At 42.2% G+C, this 6712-nt stretch overlaps 1 non-coding gene across 1 annotated transcript; it reads right to left on the bottom strand.

Annotated features, from left to right (window-relative positions):
• Positions 1–1413: 1413 nt before the first annotated feature.
• LOC141698890 (small nucleolar RNA R71) lies at positions 1414–1520 on the bottom strand. Its single transcript, XR_012565387.1, has one exon. It is a non-coding gene; the product is annotated as a small nucleolar RNA R71 (small nucleolar RNA).
• Between the last annotated feature and the right edge of the window lie 5192 nt (positions 1521–6712).

Here is a 6712-nt window from a genome sequence, read left to right as displayed (position 1 = left end):
TGATCATGGGGTTGCAACGGATTTATTATGGAATTCTTTAGTTAATTGTTTAATACTTTAGTGTGTGATGATTGCATGATATCTAGTATTGGTTGTGCGTATTCGTCTTATGTGCGTCGCGAACATATAAGATAGGGTGTTAATCTCTTTTGAAGCGACGGTGGATCTTGAGATTTAGAACTTGCCATGCTAGCATAGGTTCATGTACGTTGTGCATGATTAGTGGGTAACTCTAACAGTTTTATTTGCCCTATGTAATCAAAAGGAATAACTTGTGCTTAAATCGTTGTGTTGTCAATTTCTGTAGACATATAGGAACTCAACATAATTGATGACTATTCAACTTCTATCTTAATTGTGGATGCTTGGTAGAATGGTATTAGTACAATGAAAGTTGGCTTTTATCAGTTTCGTGTTATTCGATTAATATCATCACTGTCACATGCTAAAGGTAATAACAATGGCTATAGAAGGAAGTAATAATGAAGTTGTGATCTCATGAGTGTTTTATTATTGATAATTTGAAGTGTTAGTTAAGTGGTTAATTAAGTAGTTAATTATAGTTAATATTTAATCAACAATTTTAAGTGTTATCTTAACATTGAGAAGTAATCATACATTGGTGAGTGAGTTTAATTAGACAATAACTTAGTCTGAGTCTCTGAGGGAACGAACTAGAAAGTATTCTATATTACTTGCGAACGCGTATACTTGCGTGAATATTAGTGCATGATTTCGCCCTAACAAGTTTTTTGGCGCCGCTGCCGGGGACTCGGCGTATTTGTTTAGTTTATGTACTTACCATCATTGGTCATTAGGACTCAGTGATTAGGACGTAGTAGTTAATTACTCTTTTCGGTTGTGTTTCAGGTACTTTAGCAAGCGTTTATGCAAACTCGTTCTCGTGCTCGCAAGAGGACTTTAGATACAGCTGAGGAGAAAGACGAAGTTCTTGATACTCCGGAGAAGTTAGATTTTGAGGATTCGGATTCAGGAACTGAGCAGAAAGAACCAGTAAACATGGGAGATCGTATTGTTCAAGCTGATCCAGCTCTTATGGATTTTTCTCGGCCTAAAATTGATGACATTCAGTCAAGCATCCTTCATCCGGCTATTCAAGCTAACACCTTTGAAATCAAGCCGGGCACTATTCAGTTGGTGCAGAATTCTGTTTCTTTTGGAGGAGCGGCAACTGAAGACCCCAACATGCACATAAGGAATTTTGTCGAGATCTGCAGCACTTTTAAGTATAATGGCGTGACTGATGAGGCTATCAAGTTGAGGCTTTTCCCATTCTCACTGAGGGATAAGGCTAAAGACTGGTTACATTCTGAACCAGCTGGGTCCATCACTACGTGGCAAGATCTTGCGCAAAAGTTTCTGGTGAAGTTTTATCCAATGGCAAAGACTGCTGCTATGAGGAGTGCTCTTACTCAGTTTGCGCAGCAACCTACAGAATCTATGTGCGAGGCTTGGGAACGCTACAAGGAAATGTTGAGAAAATGTCCACATCATGGAATGCCGGATTGGATGGTAATCACTGGTTTTTATAATGGTTTGGGGGCCCAATCTCGGCCCATGCTCGATGCAGCAGCTGGAGGAGCCTTATGGGCTAAAAGCTATACTGAGGCGTATAATCTTATAGAGACAATGGCTGCAAACGAGCATCAAAACCCAACTCAGAGGATGACGTCAGGAAAGGTCGCAGGTATTCTGGAAGTTGATGCAGCCACCACTATTGCAGCCCAGCTCCAAGCGCTATCAATGAAGGTTGATTCTCTGGCTACGTATGGAGTTAATCAAATAGCTATGGTTTGTGAGCTTTGTGCAGATTCTCATGCTACGGATCAGTATTCTCTTATCAACGAATCTGTTCAGTATGTGAATAATTATCAGCGACAACAGCAGCCTGTGCCAGCGACCTATCATCCTAACAATAGAAATCATCCAAATTTCAGCTGGGGAAATAATCAGAATGCTATTCAGCCACCATATCAGCAAGGAGTAAGTAAACAGTTTAACCCACCTGGATTTCAGCAACCACAGCAGTATGCTACAAGGCAATCATATCCTCAACAGGGAAGTGCAGCTGCACCTACTAGTGCTGATTTTGAGGAACTTAAGCTGTTGTGCAAGAGTCAGGCGGTTTCTATCAAGACCTTGGAAAATCAAATCGGTCAATTAGCCAATGCAGTGCTCAATCGTCAACCTGGCACTCTTCCCAGTGACACGGAAGTACCAGGCAGGAAGGAAGCTAAAGAGCAAGTCAAGGCTATTACCTTACGGTCTGGAAAAGTAGCTGATGCTGAAAAGGCAAAAGAAGTCGAAGCTGAAGTTAGAGATGAAGAATCTAAGCAAAAGGAGAAAGTGGCGGAACCAAGGAAGACTACTGTTGAACACACTCTGCCTGAGGCTAATACAGGGGAGAAACAGCTCTATCCTCCACCACCTTTTCCTAAGAGATTACAGCAACAAAAGCTGGATAGACAGTTCGGGAAGTTTCTGGAGGTGTTCAAGAAACTTCACATCAATATACCTTTCGCTGAGGCTCTGGAACAAATGCCTAGTTATGCGAAGTTTATGAAGACTATTCTTTCAAGGAAGGTGAAACTGGATGACCTTGAAACCGTTGCTCTCACGGAAGAATGCAGCGCTGTTCTGCAGTAAAAGTTACCACCAAAACTGAAAGATCCAGGAAGCTTCACCATTCCTTGCACCATTGGCAATCTAACTTTTGACAAGTGCCTTTGTGATTTGGGAGCGAGCATTAATCTGATGCCCTTGTCGATCTTTAAAAAGCTGGATCTGCCTGATCCAAAACCCACATACATGTCGCTACAATTGGCGGACCGTTCCATTACTTACCCAAGGGGCATAGTTGAGGATGTGCTCGTCAAGGTGGATAAGCTCTTCTTTCCTGCAGATTTTGTTATTCTGGATTTTGAGGAAGATAAGAAGATTCCCATAATCTTGGGGAGGCCTTTCTTGGCTACTGGCCGTACCTTGATAGATGTGCAAAAAGGGGAACTTACTATGCGGGTCCAAGATCAGGATGTGACCTTCAACGTATTCAAGGCAATGAAATTCCCTACAGAAGATGAGGAGTGTTTAAAAGTGGATGTGATTGATTCCGCAGTTACTTCGGAACTCGATCACATGCTAATGTCTGATGCATTGGAAAAGGCCTTAGTAGGGGATTTTGACAGCGATGATGAAGATAGCAACGAGCAATTACAATATCTGAACGCTTCTCCATGGAAGCGAAAGCTCGACATACCATTTGAATCTCTTGGTACTTCTGACCTTAAGAATGCTGAAGGGAAGCTCAAACCATCAATAGAGGAAGCACCTACCTTGGAGCTCAAACCATTACCTGAACACTTGAGGTATGCTTTTTTAGGTGATTCATCTATGTTACCTGTTATTATTTCAGCTGACCTTTCAGGTAGTGAGGAAGACAAGCTCTTAAGGATTTTGAGAGAATTCAAATTGGCTATAGGATGGACCATAGCAGACATCAAGGGGATAAGTCCTTCATATTGTATGCATAAAATTCTGTTAGAGGAAGGTAGTAAGCCAACTGTGGAACAGCAGCGAAGACTGAACCCGATCATGAAGGAGGTGGTGAAGAAAGAAATTCTGAAATGGCTAGATGCAGGCATCATTTATCCTATTCTGACAGCTCGTGGGTGAGCCCCGTGCAATGTGTACCTAAGAAAGGAGGTATCACTGTGGTCGCAAATGAAAAGAATGAGCTCATCCCTACTCGAACAGTTACAGGATGGAGAGTATGCATGGATTATAGAAAATTGAACAAAGCCACAAGGAAGGATCACTTCCCTCTCCCATTCATTGATCAAATGCTTGACAGATTGGCGGGACATGAGTATTTTTGTCTTCTGGATGGTTATTCTGGGTATAATCAGATTTGTATTGCACCAGAGGATCAGGAAAAGACTACCTTCACTTGTCCATTTGGCACATTTGCTTTTCGTAGAGTTTCGTTTGGGTTATGTGGCGCCCCGGCCACCTTTCAGAGATGTATGATGGCTATATTCTCTGACATGATTGGAAATAACGTCGAAGTGTTCATGGATGACTTCTCCGTCTTTGGACACTCATATGATGAATGTTTGAATAATCTGCGCGCCGTACTCAAAAGATGCGTGGAAACTAATTTGGTGCTTAATTGGGAGAAATGTCATTTTATGGTGCGTGAAGGCATTATCCTTGGGCATAAGGTCTCTAGCAAGGGTCTGGAGGTGGACAAGGCCAAGGTGGGAGTCATTGAAAATCTTCCCCCACCCAATTCGGTGAAAGGAATCCGTAGTTTTCTCGGTCATGCGGGTTTTTATCGGCGATTCATCAAGGACTTTTCAAAGATATCTAAGCCGTTGTGCAATTTACTTGAGAAAGATGTGCCTTTCAAATTTAATGATGAATGTTTGGCAGCATTTGAGACTCTCAAGGAGAGTTTGATCACGGCACCAGTTATTACAGCACCAGATTGGACAGAACCGTTTGAGATGATGTGTGATGCGAGTGACTATGCGGTAGGTGCAGTTCTGGGACAGCGCAAGAAAAATCTCTTCCATGTGGTCTACTATGTGAGTAAGACTTTAAATGGGGCCCAATTGAACTACACCACTACTGAGAAGGAGCTTTTGGCTATAGTCTTTGGCTTTGAGAAATTTCGATTTTATCTGCTTGGTACGAAAGTAACAGTATTCACTGATCATGCAGCTATTCGCTATCTAGTTTCTAAGAAGGATTCGAAGCCGAGACTCATTCGTTGGGTGCTTTTACTTCAGGAATTTGAGTTAGAGATCAAAGATAGAAAAGGTACCGAGAATCAAGTAGCTGACCATCTCTCTAGGTTGGAGAATCCCGATTCTACTTCACAAGATAGGACGTTAATCAATGAATCTTTTCCGGATGAGCAGTTGTTTGCAATTCAGGAGAAAGAACCATGGTTTGCAGATATTGTAAATTATCTTGTCAGCAATATAATGCCGCTTAATTTGACATCCGCTCAAAAGAAGAAGTTTCTGCATGAGGTGAAGTGGTATATGTGGGATGAACCATATTTGTTTAGACAGGGAGCTGATCAGATCATCAGGAGATGTATCCCGTTCTGTGAGACGGAGGGGATATTACGAGACTGCCATTCCACGGTTTATGGTGGACACTATGGAGGTGAGAAGACGGCAGCTCGTATTCTTCAAGCAGGTTTTTTCTGCCCTACTTTGTTCAAGGATGCTCATCAGTTTGTTTTAAGGTGTGATCGTTGCCAAAGAGTGGGAAATTTGTCAAGGAAGGATGAGATGCCATTAAATATGATGCTTGAAGTCGAGGTCTTTGATGTGTGGGGAATCGATTTTATGGGGCCTTTTATCGCGTCTTGCAATAATCAGTACATCTTGCTGGCAGTCGATTATGTCTCAAAATGGGTCGAAGTTAAAGCTTTACCGACAAATGATGCAAAGGTAGTACTAAATTTTCTTCATAAGCAAATTTTCACAAGGTTTGGAACGGCTCGGGTAATCATAAGTGATGAAGGATCGCATTTTTGCAACCGTAAGTTCACTTCTATGATGCAGCGTTATAATGTGAATCATCGAGTAGCTACTGCCTATCATCCGCAAACAAATGGTCAAGCGGAAGTGTCTAACAGTGAGATAAAGCGCATTCTAGAGAAGGTTGTTTATCCGTCAAGGAAGGATTGGTCTTTAAAGCTCGATGAAGCTGTTTGGGCTTACAGAACAGCATACAAAACTCCACTTGGGATGTCACCGTTTCAGTTGGTGTACAGTAAGGGATGTCATCTACCGACGGAGCTTGAGCATAAGGCCTACTGGGCATTGAAGAAATTGAACCTGGATTTAGATGCAGCTGGTAAGAAAAGAATGCTTCAGCTTAATGAACTTGATGAATTTCGACTGCAAGCGTACGAGAATAACAAAATGTATAAGGAAAAGGTGAAGAGGTGGCACGATAGGAAGCTACATCCTAAGTTATTTGTGCCAGGGCAACAAGTTCTTTTATTCAACTCTCGGCTCCGACTTTTTCCTGGGAAGTTGAAATCAAGGTGGTCTGGACCTTTTATTGTCAAAACTGTGTTTCCACATGGAGCGGTGGAAATTTTTGAGAATGATTCGGACCAAGCATTCAAAGTTAACGGTCAGCGGTTGAAGCACTACTATGGGGACATGGCAAACCGAGAGGTGGTTAGTGCCATTTTGTTGACTACTTGAGAAAGGTACGGAACGTCAAGCTAATGACGAAAAAGAAGCGCTGCGTGGGAGGCAACCCATGAATTATTGTTACAGGAACAATTAGAAGTTAATAACCTATCCAAAAACACAAAAAACTCAGAAAACAGAGGCTAAAATTTTTTTTTTCCAGAGACCCTCTGCGCGCCCGCGCAGCTATGCTGAGCGGCCGCGCAGCTTGCTGCGCGCCCGCGCAGAAATGCTGAGCGGCCGCGCAGGGGTCGAGTTCCAGAAATTTTTTTTGCAATTCAGAAAAAAAAAAAACAAAAACACAAGAACCCATCATAGCCCATAAACCCACGAATTCTTTTCCCATTACCCCATGATTTTATCCTTCAACCCCACTCCTAATCTAATTTAACCTACTCCACACCCTATATATACATACACCTATCCTACATATCTCCCACAAACTTCCTACACTTAAACCCTCTCATAAA

The sequence above is a fragment of the Apium graveolens genome, chromosome 11, assembly GCF_009905375.1.
Source record: "Apium graveolens cultivar Ventura chromosome 11, ASM990537v1, whole genome shotgun sequence".
NCBI classification, from domain to species: Eukaryota; Viridiplantae; Streptophyta; class Magnoliopsida; order Apiales; family Apiaceae; genus Apium; species Apium graveolens.
This window is presented reverse-complemented; position numbering and strand designations above follow the sequence as displayed.